Raw genomic sequence first — 22,585 nt, forward strand, 5'->3', positions numbered from 1 at the left:
TTGTAATTCAACGTTATTTGATCTTTGCCTATCTCAAAATATGCATTACAGTCTTTGGTATGCCTTTAATCTTCAACTTACAAACACTGGGTTATCAGGTGTTTTGAGTTTGGGGAGGAAATATTTGAATAGATTTTTTGAAGTGCTCTTATATCTTTCATCTTCAAAATGTACACATCTTATATTTTGGGTTTGTTATAAACTTTGCTTTTTTAAAGAATGCAAAAATGCTCTAGGTTATTCATCTTTTCAACTTTGTTCTTACTTGTTTGGCGGGGATTGGAGAGGAAGCAGTGACTGCTTAAGGTCTAGACGTGCTCCCACACACAAACAAACACACGGGCACACCCAGGAGCATCCATGTGATTTACACCAGTTAATTTACAGATTATTTTACGCACGTTTTGTGACTTCAGACTGATAAATAAACATTTACGTTTAAGATATCCGCTTCTTGGAGAACACTGCTTTCCCCCCTCTTCCTCTTTCATGCCACCTTAAAAACAGCTGCAAAGTCTAAAGGAAACCAGCCCACAGTTTAGCCCCGCCTACCAAGGATTAGACTTGAACTTCTCTGTAGTCCCGGCGGAAAAAAGGATCCTGACAGAAAGCCAGAGGCAAAAAGGAGCCAGAAGAATCTCATATAACTCTGGGAACAGTAAGCAATATATTTACTCTTGCCCGGCTCCACTTCCCTCCCCTCATCCTCCTGAGCTTTTTAAAGTTTGTATCTTACTTGGCAGGGAGAAAGGACGGAGGCAAACCTGGGATTCACTGCTTTACCAAGTCTGCGTCTCCTCTGCCTTTTGGAAACGAGACACAGGTCAGGGAATTTAATTTCTTTCTAACAAATACCAGCTTGCTTTCTGGGGTCTGGAGGTGCAGGGGAGTGGGACAATCAGGTGTTTGTTTCCCTTGCTTAGAGCCCCGAAAGAAAGCGAGCGTTCCAGTGAGGTGCCTCCGGTTAGAGCTCCACGTGATGCCACCCCGTGGTGACCCAGCCCAGACTGGAGCGGCGCGCTGTTTGACAGCCCCAGTGCCTTGTTAGCGATGGAGTTTGGGGGGGCTCGGTGACGTTTTAATTAAAAAAAAAAAGTCATTACGATTACTTATGCAAAGCATTCCTGGGTTTTTCATATGCTGCGGTGCTGGGCGAAAAGAAAGACAATGGAGAAAAGAGAATTGTACACCACCTGGTATGCTGATTCTCCCTGCCCTAAGTTATTTGACGGGCTGGGAGATCAGAGCTCCAAACTAGATGCTGCGAAAGATTTGAGCAAATAATAAAGTTAAGTTTTGAGTGTGAATGCTATTTTGGTCATTTCTTTTTAGAAAAAGAAGTTTAAAAGGGCATTTGGATTTGAAATAAGAGTGTATTAACATATCTAACGCTCCTACAACTTCTGTTCATGGTAGTGTTAAAAAGAATGATTTTCATCTCAAAAACTAGAACAAGAAATGCTCTTCACAAGGGTTGATGATGTAAGCATTTATTCAGCTAAGGTGGTTGAAGAGTATGCTAGAGGCATCTCATTTGGATGGGTATCAATTCTCACTTAACGAACGATATTTGCATATATAACCTTTGAGTTCAAGAAGAATTTGTGTTGTGCTTTGTTTCTGTTTGTTGCAGAAATTTGGAATTGTGGCCCAAGAGATATTTGCAGGGAATAGTAGTGAAACAAACCCTGTGAAGAATTTTTAAATTTTATTCCAGAGGAGCCGGATATTGGGATAGGAAACAAGTATTTGCTTCTGTCCTCAAGCCAAGGAAGAGTTAAATTTTAAATTAAGCAATAATTGTGAAATGCACAGAGAAGTATGTATTCTGCATTTGTTCAAAGCAGCTTTACAAACTTCCTGAAAGGGCAGCACATTTTATGGGACAAGAAACTAAGAAACCTATTTAATAATTTTCCTTTTTCTACTTAGACATAAATGCAGAATACCCCAGTAGTGATTTACAATGTTAAAAAGATGCATACTTTGGAAGTATTTTGCATTTGCATTTTGCATTTGTGTTTAATTAGGAAAAGGAAAATTATTAAATAGATTTCCTAGGACCTGATAAAGTTCATTCCGGAGAGATAATTTGGCTGTGTTTTTAACCCATCAGTATCTTTCCTGGTGTCACTACTTAGAAAGCAAAATCATGAAACCAAGCATTTGCGTATTAAAACATATGTTCCAGAAATAAAAAAGAGGAAGACAGAGTTAGCTCAGGTTCCCTTTCCTCTCATAAGCCTTTTATTTACCTTCCGTTTGTTTCCCTCTTGCTTGCAGACTTCATAGCTTTAGTTATTCTCAACTTTTTTTTTTTTTTCAGTCACAGACCCTTTTACAAATCATATGAAAGCTTAAACCCCCCCCCCCCCCCAGAATAATGCACGAATGCTGCTCCAACAGGCACAGATTTGGAAACACTGTTAGGAAGATCACAAACGCTCCGAAACAATTCATGTCACATGAACATGTAGTGTTTTTTAGAACTTCGGAGTTTTCTGCTCATATCAAATAATTAGCAAATCATTTTGCTTACAAGAACTGTTGAATGGTGAATATTGCAGTGCCCATACTCTCATTTATTCATTAGTGTTTTGGGACTCTAAGCAGTTTGGTGTAATGGAAAAAACTACTTGCCTGAAAACCAAGTGACCTAGATTCTTGACTCAACCCTTGTAATAACTAACTGAACAATATTAAGCTTGCCTTTTTCTGTAACATCTGATATTTTTTATTGCTGAATGCAGTAAGTAAAACAAATAGGACAATAACATACAAGTTATATTTTATTGGATTATGGGATGTCTGTATTTATTGCTTTTATTCCAAAATTCCTAACAGTATTTCCCAGCAGGATTGTTTTATAATCTTTTTTTTATAAAATATTTTATTTATTTATTTAGTTGACAGAGAGAGACACAGCGAGAGAGGGAACACAAGCAGGGGGAGTGGGAGAGGGAGAAGCAGGCCTCCCTCTGAGCAGGGAGCCCGATGTGGGGCTCCATCCCAGGACCCTGGGATCATGACCTGAGCCGAAGGCAGACACTTAACGACTGAGCCACCCAGGCGCCCCTATAATATTCTTGCTTATTACAAAGATAATTCCTGCTTACTGTTTAAATTTCCTTAGATACAGAAAATTGCAAAGGAAGAAAGGAAAAAATGACTTATAATCCCCATAAGGGATAACTCTTTTTAAAATGTCATTCATTCATTTATTCAGTCAACGAATATTTATTAACTATTATGCATCAGTACAGAGACAAAGAGACACAAATTCATGTATATACATCTGTTTATACTTCTAGGCTTTTTTCTATTCTTACACTCACATGTAGATTTTACAAAATTGTGATTATATTTGTTAAAAGCTAAACTGAGACATATCAAAATTTTAAGAGTTTATATAAAACTCGATTGGAATGGGACAGTGCCAAAGGGAAGTGGATAGAAGTGCTTCCCGGCAGGATCTCCAGAGAGGGACTTTTGTAAAGAGTGGAGTCAACCTAACGAAATTATTGTCTATAGTTTAAAGCTTAGTTGGCTGTTTGTGATTGGCTGTCCTTATGTTTCAATTTTGTAGGTTTAGTTTTTAGACCAGTTTAGATTTTGGTTTGCTTATCTAGGCCACCAAGGCATTCAAGTCACATTGTCTAATGGCTTCCTTGTTTCATTAGTTTAACTCACTACTCTTTGCTCTTTTATAACATGCTTACTCCTCAGTCATGAGATTTTCTGTTAAAACATGATTTTCTTATACTCGTGTATAATTTTGTAATCATTCATATCTGAAACAAATATTATTGAGGCCCTACTATGTGTCAGGCACTGTGCAAGTAATGACAATCCATCCATGAGCAAGAGTGGTTCTCATGATGTAATGATGTAATTTTTAGTCTGTGGAAATGTTATATTGGCTGATTATAAATTGTTGGATATTTAGGTGGATTAGTTTTCTATTATAAATAATGTTTCAGCTAAGACCCTTTATATAAATGTTTGTATACATCTTTGTATGTCCTTTGGGTAGATTCTTAAAAGTGTATGCCCAGGGGCGCCTGGGTGGCTCAGTTGGTTAGGCGACTGCCTTCGGCTCAGGTCATGGTCCCGGAGTCCTGGGATCGAGTCCCACATCGGGCTCCCGGCTCAGCGGGGAGCCTGCTTCTCCCTCTGACCCTCTCCCCTCTCATGTTGTTTCTCTCTCTCTCTCAAATAAGTAAATAAATAAATAAATAAAATGTATGCCCAGGTTTTAACAAAAGCTCCACTACTTACAAGTTGTGAGCTCATAAGCTAGTTGTTTATCAAACCATTCTTTGCTCAACTGTAAAATAGAAGTAATCATAATAATTGAGTATTTGGGGGATTCTCAGAAACATTTAACAAATGTCATGGAATTATTTTTGCCATTTTGCTCTTGAGAAAAACTGTATCAATTTTTTAAAAGATTTTATTTATTTATTTGAGAGAGAGAGATCACAGAGGCAGAGAGAGAGGGAGAAGCAGACTCGCTGCTGAGCAGAGAGCCCGATGCGGGGCTCGATCCCAGGACCCCAGGATCATGACCTGAGCCACCCAGGTGCCCTGAAAAATTGTATCAGTTTATAAGTCATATAGGAGAGTAGAATTTCTCTACACTAACACTGTGTAATCACTCAAACAGAACAAACAACAGACCCAAAAACTTAGTCAATTGTTGTATAAAATGATATCTTGTTTAAATCTACACTTTTTTCAGAAATAAGGTTGGGCAATTTTATAATGGCCACTCAATGTGTCTATGTTTATGAATTGCCTCTTTCAATGTGATTTTTAAATATTTTATTTTTCAGTTTTAATTTCTAATATGGTATCAATAGAAATAACTCACATAATCCAAGTCCCTTTAAGGTCCTCAATAATTTTGAAGTGTTTGGGGTCTTAATATCAAAGGCTAAATGTTAAGCCAGAGTTAGAAATTCTATAAATACTGCTTTTCTCAATTTTGGAAGATTGTTCTTATTTTGCCTGAAGCCTGTTCTTTAAAGCTGGGTGAGATGCATAGAAAAATTAAAGCAAGTCATTTTTGTTCTCATAGACTGTCATAGTCTACAAAATCAGAGAAATTGAAGAGGGTTCAAAGAGGGCCAAAACCCTTATAGAATTTCCCAGAGCTCTGGGAACATCCAGACTCATGACATGTAGAGAAGATGAAGATAGGACTAAAGGTTACATGATTCCTTATAAAGGTTTTGTAAGAAAAATAGTGTCCGTTTTTGTCAAGAAACAACTCTGAGAGGGGATGCCTGGGTGGCTCAGTTGGTTAAGCGTCCGCCTTTGGCTCAGGTCATGATCCTGGGGTACTGGGATCGAGTCCCACATCGGGCTCCCTGCTGAGCAGGGAGCCTCCTTCTCCCTCTGCCTGCCACTCCCCATGCTTGTGCTCTCTCTCTCTCTGACAAATAAATAAAATCTTAGAAAAAAAAAAAGAAAGAAAAAAAAACCGACTCAGAGAAAATAAATTTAATTATCAGTATCCCTTCATCTCCTACTCCTTGATGATTAGGGCAGTGACAGTTGGGGGAACCCAAAGGTTGGTTGGTTCTGGAGTCCTTTCCAAAGAACAGAAAATAGAGCAGATCCTGATCTGATCTTTTGATACCTTCACCTGCCTGAGAAAAAAAGAGATGTGCCAAAATTTTGCTACTCTTGCTCTGGGAGTCTGTGTTTTGATCCTCTTTGACCCTTACAACATTCTTGGAAAATACAGTTTATCTCCCCTTTGTACAACTATTAAATATGAAAATCTGAAATAATTCAGGGCTCACCCTAAGCAGATTTGGAAGGCTGCACTACTAGTCTAATTACTTATTTAATGAATTCAAATGACTTGAGAGAAACTCAGCAAGCTGGTTAAGTGATCCTTATGCCTGTTTGACAGCCACTGGGATAGCAAGGAGAGGCTGCACCCAGTTTTCTTGTTTATTCTCTTCTCAGCGCATGCAGTAGTGAAGACCCAATCCCCCTTCCTTAATCTTCTTCCCCTTGACTTCTGGAGTGTGCAGGGAAATTTAGGCATTTTAAGTAACAGGGGGTTTTGAATTAGAAAACAAATATCCATCATATGGGTAACTTCATGATCTTATAATACATAAAACTCATGTATATATAATACTTAGCTTATCTTGCTTAGGTTTTGATTTTACTATTTAATTTACAATTTGTTTTTTGATTACTCAGTTGGAAAATATATCAGTGGGCCAAAAATACCTTTCTTTCTTTCTTTTTTTTTAAGATTTTATTTATTTATTTATTTGAGAGAGAGAGAGCATGAGCAGGGGGAGGGGCAGAGGGAGAGGGAGAAGCAGAAGCAGACTCCCCACTGAGGACAGAGCCCAATATGGGGCTTGATCCCAGGATCCTGGGATCATGACCTGAGCCGAAGGCAGATGCCTAACCAACTGAGCCGCCCAGGTGCCCCCCCAAAATACCTTTCATTTGCATAGTATTTTGTGGTTTATAAAGAAGTTGCTTAAGAACTTCATTCCCACAGTAACCATGTAAGTTAGCAGAGCAGGTATTTACATTTTACAGATGTGAAAAGAAAGATACAGAAAAATGAAATTGTTTAATGTCCAAGTCTTATAATTTCCGTTTTCATGCATTTTGTATGCTTCAGGTGATTAATTGATTGAGTTATATTTTCAGTTTTGATGCATGCTGTTAAGGCTGTCAGCTTATTCTGATTTTTATTAACATCAGAAAAATTATAGGGAAAGAACCAGAAAATACACATCCCAAATCCATAGTAACTCAATTGTTCTGCTCTTATAACTGGGCTACTGATTAACATAATAGAGGAAGTTGCACAAACATTTAAAAGACTATTGAAAAAGTAGTGTATGATTTAGAATTTCTTGTCTTGGAACTATGTAGCATTTTATATGGATATATGTCACTTCAAGAAAATAAAGAATATGAAGTTTTAGCCAAAAATATGAAATAGACACACTATGAGTTATATAAATACTAAATTTACCAAAGGTTTTACTTCGATTTGGTAGTGGCTCATTCTCTTAGAATATTCTAAGTATAACCTACAGAGCCTATTGCTCTTTTTCATTCTTATTAATCCTGGAAGTCAGCCTAAAATGTTTGTATCAAAATGGTTACTCTGACCTTGGATTTATCATTTATAGAAAAAAAAAATCATCATTATTTTACCTTTCCAAACAATCCAGGAGCTTATGGTAAACCAGATACTCCTTTTCAGGGGTGAAAAGCAACTTTAGTTACAAAATGGCTTATTGTGCATATGCATAATTTCATAGTAACTAATGCAGAGCTGGGGCAGGTTTGACTGCTGGATGCAGCTGTACCACAGGAAACGCGGGTCAGCAAATAGCTTCTGCATTTCAGTCAGTAAATTGACACATTTCCAATTTGCTCCACACTTGAATGCCCACAGCTTTAATAAGATGAGTGGGTTGAGTGCAGTACAGAGACAATAAACTGGGATGTTAGACCCCTTAAGGAAGGAGGTATTCTTGCTGACTGCTGGATCCGTAATTATAGAAGAGGTCATGTCTGCCTGGGGTAGGCTGGAGACAGATAGATCAACGGTATCTTTAGTTTCCTTCGGGTTCTCATTTTTAATTTACTGAAATAAAAGAGTAATCCATTTTGTAGATTTTTTTCATGTATTTGGTTCAATATTATGAAAGTATTGAGAAAAGTAATTTAAAGCAATTTTGTAAGAATTTATAGAAAAGCAATTTGGGGAAAAGTGCCTAAAGGTGCATGTACTTAGGAGGACATGCTGTATAGACACCTGCATCTGTAATTAAGATTTGTTAATATCCATCAGTCCCGGGGCGCCTGAGTGGCTCAGTCAGTTGGGCGGCTGCCTTCGGCTCAGGTCATGATCCCAGAGTCCTGGGATCGAGCCCCACGTCGGGCTCCTTCCTCAGCGGGGAGCCTGCCTCTTCCTCTCCCTCTGCCTGCCACTCCCCCTGCTTGTGCTCTCCCTCTCTCTATCTCTATCAAATAAATAAATAAAATCTTTAAAAAAAAAATATCCATCAGTCCCTTGTTATATACACCACAAACCTCAAACAGGTATTGTATTCCTTTCCATTCAACTGTCATGAGGAAAAGGCAGATGGATTTAAAATTGATTGAAGTCAAGAAATTAGATCTTAAAGAGGTAACGGTAGAGTCTTTCCACAGTTCATGACACAGTCTTCTAAATCACTACTTTCAATATATAATGAGAATTCATGTTCAGGTAATGACACCAAAGTATTGTTAGATCCTTGATCCTTAGAAGAAGATGTTAGTAACTTACTTCAGGAAGATTCCACACAGCAAACATTCTAATTTAAAGAGGTTTCTGGGTTAAAAATTTAATTGCACTCTCTTAAGATGGTTACTTATAGGGGCACCTGGGTGGCTCAGTTGTTAAGCATCTGCCTTCGGCTCAGGTCATGATCCCAGGGTCCTGGGATCGAGCCCCGCATTGGGCTCCCTGCTCAGCCAGGAGTCTGCTTCTCCCTCTCCCACTCCCCCTGCTTGTGTTCCCTTTCTCGCTGTGTCTCTCTCTGTCAAATAAATAAAAATTAAAAAAAAAAAGATGGTTACTTATAATCTACTACTTGGTACTTTTTTTTTAAAGATTTTTATTTATTTAGGGAGAGAGTGTGTGTGTGTGTGTGAGCAGGGGTGGGGCAGAGAGCCATCCCAAGCCGACTCTGTGCAGAGCCAGACATGGGGCTCAATCCCAAGACCCTGAGATCCTGACCTAAGCCGAAATCAAGAGTCAGAGTCGATGGCTTAATTGACTGAGCCACCCAGGTGCCCCTACTTGGTACCTTTTTTTTTTTTGAGGTGGTGACTACCAAGGATTTATATTTAAAATACATAAAATTCACAATAGCTACATGGGATTTTTTTCCTTATCCTCATCACTAATGATGCCTCTGCTGTCGATGAAAAGCAATAAAAGAATCCATTTTGTGAGACCCATTCAGTGTTTGCAAAAATTCTTACTGTTTAAATTATGTTTTAGAGTGACAGATTGCTTTGGTTGAGTAATACCTTGTGAACTATTGTCAGAGTGAAAAGAACCCTCGTATAAATTACAATTTTCCGTGAGGAAAAAATAATTTCCAGCTTTTTATTAATATGGTATATAGCATGCCTAGGAAAAATGTATTTTTTTAATACTTAGAAAAAGAACGGGTATTATAGGAAGCAATTTAGAAAATCTGTGCTCTCTCTTTCACTTAAGAATTTTACCTGTTGGGTTTAAAAAAAAAAAATCCAGATGCTAATATCAGCCAGGAATTGTTGATCACCGGGCTAGGTACATATTTATTCCTTCACCAATTCAGGAAGTTTTCATTCATACTGACTACTTGCTAGGCACTGTGCAACCTTTAGGGCATACCTGGGTGAATAAAGCAGGGATGGTTCATTCCCTCGTGGAGGAGAGAGGCAATAATTAAGCCAACAATAAACAGATAATAAAGGAAGCAACCTGGTTTCAACAGTTGGGAATAACCTGGGGAGGGGAAGGATGGAAAGGGTTCACTGAGATGAAACGTGAGCAGAGCTGGGAGGGATGAGAAGCCATGCGTGGGAAGTGAATGGAGTGAGCAGGGCTGAGGGCTCCAGGCAGAGCATTTGTACCCAAGCCTGCAAAAAAGCACCAAGGGAGCTGGATGGAAAACCAGGGATTAGGGTGATGTCATGGGCACAAAGGAGGGAAAGTGGTTCCAGGCAAACAGAGGAGAGAAAAGTGACTTCATTTGAAAACTCGGAGGTCACCAGTGATCTTGATTAAGAGCAATTTCAGTGGAGTGCGGGGGACAGAGTGTGAAGGAAGTGGAAGCAAGGTGGCAGGTGGATGGGAGGTGAGGAGTCTGGGGACCCGATACAGTGTGAGCAACAGACCCTCTAGAGAGCTCTGTCGGTAATACTCGACAGAAACATGGAGGCATGGAGGGAAAGGAATATGGAACAGAGGGACTCTGACAGGCTCGCCAGTCAGGTCATCCAGGAGAAAGTCCTTTTGTGCAGAAAAGAAAGGCATGACTATCATGTACTTGCAGAAGAGAGAGGGATTTTGTGTCCAAAGAGCCACATGAGGAACAGGTGTCTAACAGGAGGAGGAATTCTGCCTCCTCTGTGGCAGGAGGAGAACCCAAAAGTACAGGGAGTTTGCTGATTTGGTGGTGGGAAGATAAGAAACTTCCCTCTCGGGCTGTTTTCTCAGTGAAGGGAGATAAGGTCACCCGCTCTGAGAGGGCACGGTGAGGGATGGTGAGAGATGAGCGGGAGAAGAAAGCCATTTCTAGAATGGGAATGCAAGTTCACAGAGAAACTGAGAAAGATGCTGTGTCCCATCCAGGGCTGTTGAGAATGTGAACCGAAAATAAAACCAGTCTGCCAGGTTATGTGGGTGTTCTCCAGCTAAATGCTAGGAGAAAACTCAGAAAAGCTATAATGGCTGAGTTCTTCTAGAGTGGGAGTTTTGAAAGCAAGCAAGCAAGCAAATGCTTATGATAAACAACCAATACCCTGAGCAAAAACACAGAACAGAAGCAAAGCAAACTTCTATGCAAAAGTGCAGAGAAGTTTATGAGCTAATCAAATACAGATCCTTTTATCTAAGGTAATTATTAACTAGCAGGCGTGGTTACAAGTTGGCTTGATTTCCGGCATGTAGTAGGAAGGGATTGGGTCTTCTTGCTTTCGCTCCTGTTGAATTCCTACTGTACCAGTTGCTGGAACCTGCTCCAGGAGCCATCACGCTGGGTTTGTTTTTCTTCTTGTCCTAGTTGCTAGAACTGTTGTTGTCATTTTAAATTTGGATTAACAGGGGCGCCTGGATGGCTCAGTCATTAAGTGTTAAGCATCTGCCTTCAGCTTTGATCATGATCCCAGGGTCCTGGGATGGAGCCCCGCTTCTCGTTCTCCCACTCCCCCTGCTTGTGTTCCCTCTCTAGCTGTCTCTCTCTCTCAGTCAAATAAATAAATAAAATCTTTAAAAAAAATTTAGAAAAATAAATTTGGATTAACAGTTAGCTAAGTCCTGTGTCTGTCTTCTATCATCCCCCGTCTGCTTTCCCTCAGTGTTTGCTTACTTCTCCAGGCTCCTGGAAACCATCAGCTCCCTCAAGAGAATGCTTGATAGAATTTGAACCATTACAGCTCTATAGTAAAAAGATGGCTAAAACATGTAATAGTAGTAAATGACCATCAGAAAAGAAGGTTTTCTTCTGCAGCCTTGCTATCGGGATGTTCTTTCTTCAACCTGACATAAACTCTTCATTTTGCAACTAAAAGTCATTTCCTTTTCATTTTCAATCCTTAGAGGTTTGGAGAACAGCTGGTTACTACAATCAAAATTTTTTTTCAGGAATGAAAATAATATTATTGAAATATTGACTCTTAACATTTCTTCAAAGTTTCAAAGAAAATCTTGTTCTTTTTAAATTCATTATTTTTCACAAATCCTCTCTTTTTTAAAAAAATTGTTTATTTATTTATTTGAGAGAGAGCACAAGCAAAGGAGAGGAGGGGCAGAGGGAGAGGGAGAAGCAGACTCCCCACTGAGCAGGGAGCCGGATGCAGGACTCAATCCCAGGACCCCGGGATCATGGCCTGAGCCTAAGGCAGATGCTTAACCGTCTGAGCCACTGAGGAGGCCTTGTAAATCGTCTTAACATTAGGGGAGCCAGGCACTTCATGAATGGAAGCAATGAGTCTGTGTGGGTCAAGCTGGGCAGTACAGTGAGGCGTGGAAGCTCTTTGTGGCCAAATGCATTTATGTTTGCTTCTGGCTCCGACCTTTCCCAGATGCACCGCCTGGCACTTTTACACAGCTCGTACTCCTGCAAAAGACTGGGTTTCCAGTTTATTTCCAAAGTGAATTGCCATTCACAGTATCTGGAAGCACATTTCTAAGGCTGCTTACAACCTGAGAAGAGAACGGTGAATTTGAACTCCTATTGCATGTAACACTATCCAGGGCATGCAGAATGCTCGTCTCCACTTTAGTGGTTTAACTTCCCGGTAGTGCCTGGGATGGGTGGGTGTACAGCGCCTCTGATCTTCCACAATCCTACTATATTTATTTGTCATCTTTTTCCACTTTAAAATCATAGTCAACATCCCTATTTTAACTGCAGGGTCAACCTCACTAGCTTCCTGAAATAATTATTGTGTTAGTTGAAAAGTAAAACAAACCCAAAGTGTTGATAATTTAATTCAGTAATAAAATAGTTCTCATGAAATATTTAAGTCAGTATGACGGTTTTCCTGGGGCTTTTCCCTGGACTGTTTCCTTTAGAAGAAAAGATATGGCTTTCCCTCCTGTGGCAATCTTGAGTACGTCATGAAAAAAAGGCAGCAATTAAGGAGGGAGTGAAACCCTCAACAAAACACAAACATTCCCTAGGGGAGCATTTTTGTAGACTGTCTAGTCTGGAGAGAGAAAGCTGTAGAAGTAAATATGCTTCTCAAAACATTTTTTTTTCTAGCATTTTGTGTCACATCATTAGGTATATTTAAATAGGTGGTAAGGGTGCCTGGGTGGCTTAGTCGATTAAGCATCTGCCTCCGGCTTAGGTCATGATCCCAGAGGACAGGGATCGAGTCCCGCCTGGGGTCCCTGCTCAGCGGGGAGTCTGCTTCTCCCTCTCCCTCTACCCCTACCCGCTGCTCGTGCTCTGTCTCTCCCTCTCTCAAATAAGTGAATAAAATCTTTTAAAAAAATTAAAAAGCAGTAACACCAAGTTCATCATTATCTGTTTCTTTTAAGTAAAAGATAGAACATTATTCTACATTTTCTGAAAATGAACATAATATAGTTAACACTTGTCAATGTGGTATTATTCCATAACTGCCTATGTGGGAAGAAGAATTTTTAAAACAGTGCATCTGGTATTTGCAAGTAAAGATCTTATAATTCAAACCTAGAAAAGTGTAGAAGATGAAAATGACTCTTTTAAAGTTTTATTTGACCAAATATAAATTCAGTTTTTAATTTCTTTCTAATTTATATCTTGAGTCTACTGTGCACCATGTGAGGGGCAAGGGGGAGGAAGAAGTGTGGTAGGGTATAGAGAAAGAGTACCTGGTTGAAAGTGAGGGGCTGTGTTCAGCTCTTTCTCCCATTGGGTGAACTTGACTAGTGTAGGAGAGGAAAAATTTCTTTCTGCCCTTCAAAGTTCTTCCAGCTGGTCTAAGAATTAAATTGGCATGAGGCAGATTAACAGGAGAAAAAGCCCCAAAGTTTAACTATATGTGCGTAGAAGCAACACCTAAAGAAATGACCAAGACAGGCAGTTTTTTTACTTTTTAGACAGAGACAATAAGTCTGTGAGGAATTGACAGGACAAAGAAACTTCTGCTTAGGTGCTTCAATTAGTAAGGACTCCTAAACTAATTTGGCCTTGGGTACTAAATTAGTAAAAGTAACAAGGATTGTTCATACAACCTTTTCAGCTTTGAATTCCCTATCTTTGGTGATATCTCTTTACCTTCTGGTACAGGGAGGGTACCTTTCACCTAGGAGCTTTATTTCCTGCTTTCTGGAGACAAAGGTAGGGATGGGAGGGTGGGAGGTGGGGGTCAGAGTGTTCTTTTTGCATTGGCTGTTTCTTAAGTAACTTTTATATAAAATAACCAACATGCCAAAGTGGCGCATTTTAGAGCAGTCTGCCCTTAGCCCCTACAGGTTTGTTTGCATCTTTGGGCCTCAGCTTATGTATTTGCACAAGGAAGTTCTGTCTGCGTGGTGGTTGTGAATATTTCTTCCAATTTTGTGAACTTAAAATATGGTGAGAATGGTGGCTTGGTTTTGGCCACCAAGAGGTGAAACAATGGAAAATAATAGCAAACGAGATGGTCAAGGAAAGAAAAGTCAAAAACTGGCTCGGGGTGAGGAGACATTCTTGCTTTGTTTGTAATGCAATGTGTGAAACTGGGCCAGCCAGTTTCCTAGCCCTTAAAATAGGCAGGTTCACCTGGATTAGTACTTCCCAATTGTGAAGGGGTAGAACAAACTATTATGTATTATGTTTCATTTATAGAGTGTGTGTGTATATGTACGCACATGCATGCTCTTTTTAAATAACCAGATGAGGGAGGCTGGCCCATGTAAGAGATGCTGTGGTCTTTCCTCTATCACATCCACAACTCTAGTTTAGGTGCATTTCCTATCACATCTGACCTCCCCAGCTGGTTATGTCCATGCCTCCTCAACACCACATTTTTCCATTAACAATTGTATGCTTCTTTATTTAACTGCTATGTTTATATTATTGGTGTTTTTTGTTTTTTTTAAATAGATTTTATTTATTTGTCAGAGAGAGAGAGAGAGCACAAGCAGGGGGAGCGGCAGGCAGAGGGAGAGGGAGAAGCAGGCTCCCCAAATAGCAGGGATCCCAATGCGGGGCTCGATCCCAGGACCCTGGGATCATGACCTGAGCTGAAGGCAGACACTTAACCAACTGAGCCACCCAGGCGTCCCGATATTATTGGTGTGTTTTAGATGAAATTGTGCTCCCCCTCCATTGATATGTTGAAGCTCTAACCTCCATATCTCAGAATGTGTCTGCATTCAGAGATAGGGCCATTAAAGAGGTGATAAAGCTAAAATGATGCCCTTAGGATGGCTCTTAATCCAATCTGACTGGGTTCCTTATAAGAAGAAGAAATTTGGACACACATAGAGACACCAGGGATGTGTGGGCACAGAGGAAAGACTGTGTGAGGACATGGGGAGAGGTGGCGATCCATAAGCCAATGAGAGAGGCATCAGAAAAAAGCAAACTTGCCAACACATCCATCTTAGACTTCCAGCCTCTAGAACTATGAGAAAATAAGTTTCTGTTTGTTTAAGCCACCTCCTCTGTGGCATTTCATTACAGTAGCCCTAGCAAACTAATACAAAGTGTCCCTTCTATCATGTCATCTCCCTGCTAAGATTCTCTCATAGGCTGTTGCTTATTATATAATGTCTCCGAATGTCTATCTGTCCTTCGGGGCCTTTTATGGAGTGGCAGAATGGTATAGAAAGAAAGAATTTGATAGGAGGCCGAAGGTCAGGATTCTAGGGCCAGCTCAGCCCCTGTGAACCCAGCTGACCTGGGAAAATTTCTTAGTCTTCCTGGAAGACTGTGTTCTCTTGTAGAGCATGGTAAGGGAGACTGTCCACCTCCATTTAAGTTGTCAATTAGGCAAATCACTTAACCTTTCTAAAGGTTACTTTTTTTTTTAATCTCTAAAATGATGATAATAATCCCTCTCTTATTATGAAAATGAAATGAGGTGGTGTATACAAATCACTTAGCACGGTACCTGGCCCCTAGGAAATGTTTAATGAATGCGAACTTTTAAAATTAAGTAAGCAAATTAGCAATTGCTAAGATATCTTGCAGTTTGTCATTCTAGGATCTATAAATAGGCTTTGCTTCCCCTTGATTATTTCTCAATACAAGACCTTGTCTGTGGTTCCCGCCCCCCCCCCCCCCCCCCCATACACCATACAAATTCCCAAGTTTGTTCATTCATCTCTTCAGTTCCTAGTAATTGAGTGATCATCTGGGGCCCAACAGGAATACAGGGAGAAGGAGATAGAACTCGCCTTATGTTGCGCACAGTGAGGGGATGCATACGCTGCGTGTAATGGAAATGTAACGGATAACAGTGGGGTGAGAGATATCAAGAAGAAATACAGGGGTCCTAACCTGGTAGATAAAGAGACAGTTTACTTCAGAGAGTAAGTTTATGGCAGAACCCTGAAGGACAGGCAGAGATGGTGAGAGGACAGGGGAGCAGCACCAGGGGAGCCTGAGGTTAGACAGAGTGGAAGTGTTTCCATTTCCCCTTTCTATGGATTGAAGCTTGATCGTGAGTTCAAGTACCAGCTTAGTTATTCACCTTTTCTATCAAGCCTTTTTTTCTATTTGAAACCACTTGACTCTTCCTTCTCTGAAACCCTAGTAGGTATTCCATATATACTTGTCTGGTTATTTTTTTTTAATTTTTAAAGATTTTATTTATTTATTTGTCAGAGAATGAGAGAGAGAGAGAGAGAGAGCATGAGCAAGCAGGGGGAGCAGCAGGTAGAGGGAGAAGCAGACTCCCCACTGAGCAGGGAGCCCGATGCGGGGCTCGATCCCAGGACTCTGGGATCATGACCTGAGCTGAAGGCAGATGCTTAACCAACTGAGCCACCCAGTCATCCCCAATTGTCTGTTTAAATAATGACCTTTCAGTAACAGAAATTTGAGAGAGAAAGAAGCAGTGCCAGAGACCTAGGAATAAAAACAGCAGAAAAAGTCATTTCAAAAGGAATAGCATGGACATTAGCCACAGGGACTGGGTGTCTCTCTGTGGGATCTAGAAGGCAAGTTCCATACCGCTGGGTTCCTATCTTAGGAAACAGACATAGTTAATTAATCTGCGTCTTTGTATCTGGTGGCATGCTTTTAGATTTCCTTGGGAATAGGGACGTTCTCTTAACAGGTTTTCCATACTAAACTGAGAATATGGCTTGAGAGACATTTCTAATACAAAGCAGCTCATTTACTTATCTTAATTCCTGTTGTTTATTTCTCTGTGCCTGTTGATGATAGCAAACTCTTTGCTTAGCCCAAGTTTTAAAAAAGTTCCAGCAAAATAATCCAAAAATTTTAAACTTTAGTCATGCCATTGTGACTATACATCTACACAACGATGAAGATGATGGGAACACTAGTGCACTGCTCTTTTTGCCTTTGGAACCTCTTTCTGTCTCCAGCATAATGGAGAAAGCTTTGAGTTTGGAAGCAGACAAGTAAGTGGCCCAGTATTTCAGATCAGAAACAGAAGTGTTTCTTAATCTCTATTAAAACTCATGTTGAGGGGTCCTGGGTGGCTCAGGCGGTTAAGCGTCTGCCTTCAGCTCAAGTTATGATCCCAGGGTCTTGGGATGGAGCCCTGCATCATCAGGCTCCCCGCGGGGAGCCTGCTTCTCCCTCTCCCTCTGCCTGCTCTTCTCCTGCTTGTGTGCTCTCTTTCTCTTTCAAATAAATAAATAAAATCTTTTTTTTTTTTAAAGATCTTATTATTTATTTGACAGAGAGAGACACAGTGAGAGAGGGAACACACGCAGGGGGAGTGGGAGAGGGAGAAGCAGGCTTCCCGCCGAGCAGGGAGCCCGCTGTGGGGCTCGATCCCAGGGCCAAGGGATCATGACCTGAGCCGAAGGCAGACGCATAACAACTGAGCCACCCGGGCACCCCAATAAATAAAATCTTTAAAAAAATAAATAAAAAATAAAACTCATTGTTGAGTATGAAAATGTACAGTCTTTATAAGAGGTACTTAACAAATTTGCCTACTTGAATTTCTTAGAAATTTCCAAAGAGCCAAATAAATCTCAGGAAATTGGAGCAATCTGGGGGGGAAAAGCACCAGTTTCATAAGCAACAACAATAATAACAAAATGATAATTTTGTGTAGTTATGACCTGCTGGGTACTGTGCTTGATGATTGACATACATTCTTTCATTTCATCATCCGACTGCCTCCGTGAGGTGTGGGGGCCGTTTCCCCCGCTTTACAGATAAGGAAACTGAGGATCAGGATCCTACAGTCAGAGAAAGGAGGAGACAAGCTTGAACTTAGATCAGTCTGGCTCCGGCAGAGAAGCCTGCTCCCACTTTTTGTGCCGAGCCCCTTATTACCTCCTGTGTTCTGTTACACAATGAAATGACAGGAAAGAGAAGAGGATCCTTTGCTTTTCTATCCTTATTTCCAACAGATGCCACAAACCTAGTAATAGCGCCTTCTCTTCCTGTTGTCCTATCGCTCTATGCAGGAAAGAGAATTGACAAAGCACTCCAGTCTGTGTTTCTGGTTCTTGCTCACTTTTCCCAGAGAAGCCCGTCTTGTCCTGACAACATGACTAAAAGGGTTTTGGACAGACCACACACTATTAAGCATTCATGGAAAGCCAAAAGTTGCATTGCACAGGCAAGTATGTTAAAAAGTGTATCCAAATTTCCCTCTCATTAATGTTCCAGAAAGTTTCTAATGACAGGGCAGCCAAAAAAAAACAAAGTAAAGAAAGAAATTAAAGAAAACATGAGCTTTCTATCTCTCTCTTCAGACTTAAAAGACTGTATATACTCACCAAGACTGGTCACTCCCCTTAGTTATAAAAACAAAACACAAAACCCCCCAAACTACTGTTTTATGAGCATTCATGATAATGGTTGTGCAACCTAGTTGCAATAAGATTTCCAGGACTGAGCCAGTTGTGGGGGAAAAAACATTTTCCCAGTGTTTAATGTGGCTAGCTGGACAGAATGCTTTAATTTCACAAAAAGCTAAAATATCTACTAGTACTACTACTAGGGGGGAAAAAAGGGTGAAAGGATGCCTATTTGTAACTGGAAGTGAAAATGCTGTCACTGTCTTAACAATAATGACCAGTAATTTTACCCTCAAGAAAGTAAACTTTAGTCAGTTTTCCCCTATGACTGTTTTGTTACTTCTTTAGAACTTAACTTTGGAATGAAAATTGCCCATATAAATTAGATCCATCCACATGTATTGGATTTTTAAATAACTTTTTGATTTTGAAATAATTTAAGGTAAGAAATTACAAAAATATCACAGAGTTCCCATATACGCTTTAGCTAGATTTCCCCAGTGTAACATTTTACATAACTATAGTACATCATCAAAATCAAGAAACTGACGTCAGTATAAAGCTATTAACTAAACTACAAATCTTATTTGAATTTCATTGTTCTTTTGCATGTATTCAGTTTTCTCCAGACTGACAATCTCTGCCTTTTGATTGGAGTGTTAAATCCACTCACATTTAATGTTGTTATAGTTATGGTTACATTTCCATCTGCCATTTTGCTTTCAGTTTTCTATATGTCTCATTTCTTTGTTGTTCCTGTATTTCCTTGTGTTAAGCAGATATTTTCCAGTGGACCATTTCAGTTCCTTTGTTGATACGTTAACTATATTTTTGACTGATTTTTGTAGTGCTTTCTCTCTAAGAATTATTTCTAGATGCACCTTAATTTATTATAGTCTACTTTACATAAATAATAACTTAATTCAGGTAAAATATAGAAACTTTGCTCGACTGTAGTTCCAGTCCTTCTTTGTGCAGTTATTATCATACATATTAAGTCTGTGTATTGTTATAAGCCCTATAATACAGTATTGTGACTGATTGCTTTATACATTCAGTGTCTTTTAAAAAAGCTTAGAGAAAAAAAGAGAAAAACTATATAGAATATTTTATATCAATTACCATCTGGTATTATATCTTTACTCCATTACAGCTGCATATCCTCCCCCATCTTTTGGACTATTATTTGCATATTTATAACATCTTTTTAAAAAATTAAAAAAAAATTTTTTTAAGATTTATTTATTTATTTGTCAGAGAGAGAGAGAGACAGCACAAGCAGGGGGAGCGGCAGGCAGAGGGAGAAGCAGGCTCCCCGCTGAGCAAGGAGCCCGATATGGGACTCAATCCCAGGACCCCGGGATCATGACCTGAGCTCAAGGCAGATGCTTCACTGACTGAGCCACCCAGGCGTCCCTATATATGACATCTTTAAATAAGCCCAACAATACAATTTTATAATTATTATTTTAATGCAATTGGCTTCTAAATCAGTAAGAGAAGAAAATAGAAAGCTGTATTTTTGCTATCTTGTAAAATTGTTTATATGATTTATAGGCTCTCGGTTTCTTTGTGTGGATTTGAGTTACTGTCTGGCATCACTTCTTTCCAACTAAAGCTTTCCTTACTATTCCCGTGAATGCTTTTCTCCAGCAAAAAATCCTTCCAGGCCATTCCTGATGCAGGAATGTCTTTATTTCTCTTGATTTTGTTGGATATAATATTCTTGGTTAATAGTTTTGTTCTTTCAGCATTTCGAATATGTCCTCACACTGCCTCCAAGCCTCTGTTCTGATGAGAGGTCAGATTTTAATCTTATTGTAGTTACCTTATACACGATGAACCTTTTTTCTCTTGCGACTTCTAAGATTTTGTCTTGGATTCTCAACAGATTGACTATGATGTGTGTAGGTTTGAATCTCTTTGTATTTCTCCAACTTGCAATTGGTTGAGCTTTTTGACATGGTTTTAATGAAATTTGGGGAATTTTCAGCCATTATTTCTTCAAATATTTTTTTTTCCCCTTTTTTTTTTTCTCTCTTCTCCGCTGAGATTCCATTTACAGATTAGTATGCTTGATGTTGTCCCCCAGACTTTAAGGCTTTGTTCATTTTTCTTCATTCTTTTTATTTTTCTTTCTGTTCTTCAGATTGAATAATCTCTATTCATGCATCTTTAAATTTTCTGAAAGCTTAAATGTGCTGTTTATCCTCTGTAGTGAATTTTTCATTTCAGTTATGTTTTAACGCCAGAATTTCCACTTGGTTATTTTTTCTAATGTCTACACCTCTTCATTGCTATGTTACAGTGTCATACGTTCCTTTCATTCTTTCTGGTTTCCTTTAGTTCCGTGAACATGTGTGTAACAGACGCTGTGAAGTATTTGTCTGTTAGGTTCATAATCTGGAGTCCCTCAGAGATAGTTATTATTGGTTGCTTTTCTTTCCTGTGTCTGGTTTACATTTTCCTGGGTTTGTTTGTTTTGTTTTGTTTCTATTGTTGAAAACTGAAACTTTTAGGTTAGATATTGTAGCACCTACGGAATCTCATCCTTCCTCTGGGTTAGTGCTGCTGTTTGTTCTAGCAACTTCTTCAGCTTGTTCTAGGGAGTCTTCCCCTCCAGGGTTCAGACTCTGATACTCTGATGTGTTAGCTCAGTTTTCACTTTTCATTTTTATTTTTAAGCCTGGTTTCCTAAGCGCTGCCCCTGGGTTAGCATAGTTTTGCTGTCAGCCAGTGATAGCCAAAGTTTCACTTAGGCATCTTCAACAAGTAAGTCTACCTTTTGCTGTTTAATCATTATGTGGCCTGGGGAATACTTTCAAATACAGAGAAATTACAAGTTCTCCCTGGTTTTTGCTTTCTGCATTTTGCAAGGCCTCACTTTGGGGGAGTATTTTGCTAAGCCCTCTCAGCTTTCTTCATAGGAGGTGCAGCCTTGCATTTACACACAGCCTTCCAGACCGGGAATAAGTGTGCCTCAGCAACGTGCTCTTTGCTTATCTCCTCCTCCCAATCTTACTACATTTCTGAACGGTCTGCAGATTGGTTGCTCGCCCAACCAGTATGGCCTGATGCTAGCATTAAACGTCCTACATTGTTTGCTACTGTATCTCTATTGTTTTTGACAACATCTCTGGGCATGGAACTTTCCAAGCTTTGTTCCAAATAACAGTTACCTCCTCTCTCCCCCAAAGAGAAAGACAACAGAGCTATAAATCCTCAGGACTGCCCTATCTTCCCAGCTAGAACTTCTATGCTGAGGAGCTGGAGGATGGTAGGAGCAACTGCTTGCTAAAATGTCACAGATTCTCATTGCTCTTACTGAGATTTAATCGATTTTTTAAAAAAAAATTGAAGTGTAGTTGATACACAGTGTTACATTAGTTTCAGGTGTATAACATAGTGATTCAACATGTCTGTGTGTTATGCTGTGCTCACAAGTGTAGCTCCAGCTGTCACCATATAATGCTATTACAATACCATTGACTAGAGATTTAGTAGATTTTTTAAAAAATAAGTGCTTTTCATGTGTTCTATGTCCTCCAGTTAGTTTCCAGAGTTGTTTAGAACTCTGACCAGCTCAATCTGCTTTTTAGAAAGAGGATTTCCCAAGTTCCTCATTCTGCCGTTTTGGAAGTTGGCACACCTATGTATTAAACTTTAAAGTGAAACTTTAAAGTGGAAGCTTTGGTCAAGACTCTAAGATATAAGACCTAAGATATCAAAAACTAAAATAGGTTGTGATACAGCCTATCCTTTTACATTTTGGAAAAAAGCAGGTGGACAAGAACAGTATTTAACTTTAAAATAACATACTAACTTACTACCTACTTCACACAGTAGAGATGTGGGGAGGACTTGGAGAGTTTTGTGTTCTTGTTGTTTGTTTGTTTGTTTTGGAGAGAACTGCTTGGAGTAGAATCCTTCTTTTGGTGAGGAGATCTGGGAGGAATATACCTCCTAACCCCCAATCAAGAAAGGGGCCCTCAAAGAGACCACTCAGAAATTTATCAGAGAGTTTACTATGTGTCTCCTCCATAGGCTGATGTCTAGTCAGACTTGAGAAACATAAAGGGGCATAGGTAGCAGAATAGAGAGTTTCATTTGGGAAGCAATTGCATTCTCAGTCTGTTGAAGAAAGGAACAGTTACGAGTATTCTCTGTGGACTGAAGAGGACCGTGGGAAAGGATCTTAAATCCTACACAGGGGTTTTGCCTGGTAGAGTGAACGAATCTCAGAAGACCTGTGGACGTAGACCACAGGATGCATGGGGGCTTAGAAGAAAGTGCAAGCCTCCAGCTACAATAGAGATGCATTGCTACATGCCAGAAAATACAAGGAAGAGATCTTGAAAGTAGAGTATCTCAGAAGAATTCACAAAAGCATCT

The 22,585-nt window shown here is 39.7% G+C and overlaps 1 protein-coding gene across 2 annotated transcripts in view; it reads left to right on the plus strand.

Moving 5' to 3' along the window:
• Window positions 1-569: 569 nt before the first annotated feature.
• The window catches only part of PLA2G4A (phospholipase A2 group IVA), a 152,491-nt gene continuing 130,475 nt past the window's right edge, over window positions 570-22,585 (plus strand). The window contains exons 1-2 of one of the 2 annotated variants that reach the window (XM_044916394.1): window positions 570-658; window positions 744-823. The gene's annotated coding sequence lies outside the window, so the exon portion shown is untranslated. Of the gene's footprint in view, window positions 659-743; window positions 824-10,745; window positions 10,801-22,585 lie in introns of those variants that run through there. The other variant, XM_044916395.1, reaches the window with a different exon arrangement.

The sequence above is a fragment of the Neomonachus schauinslandi genome, chromosome 6 (assembly GCF_002201575.2).
Source record: "Neomonachus schauinslandi chromosome 6, ASM220157v2, whole genome shotgun sequence".
Lineage (NCBI taxonomy): Eukaryota > Metazoa > Chordata > Mammalia > Carnivora > Phocidae > Neomonachus > Neomonachus schauinslandi.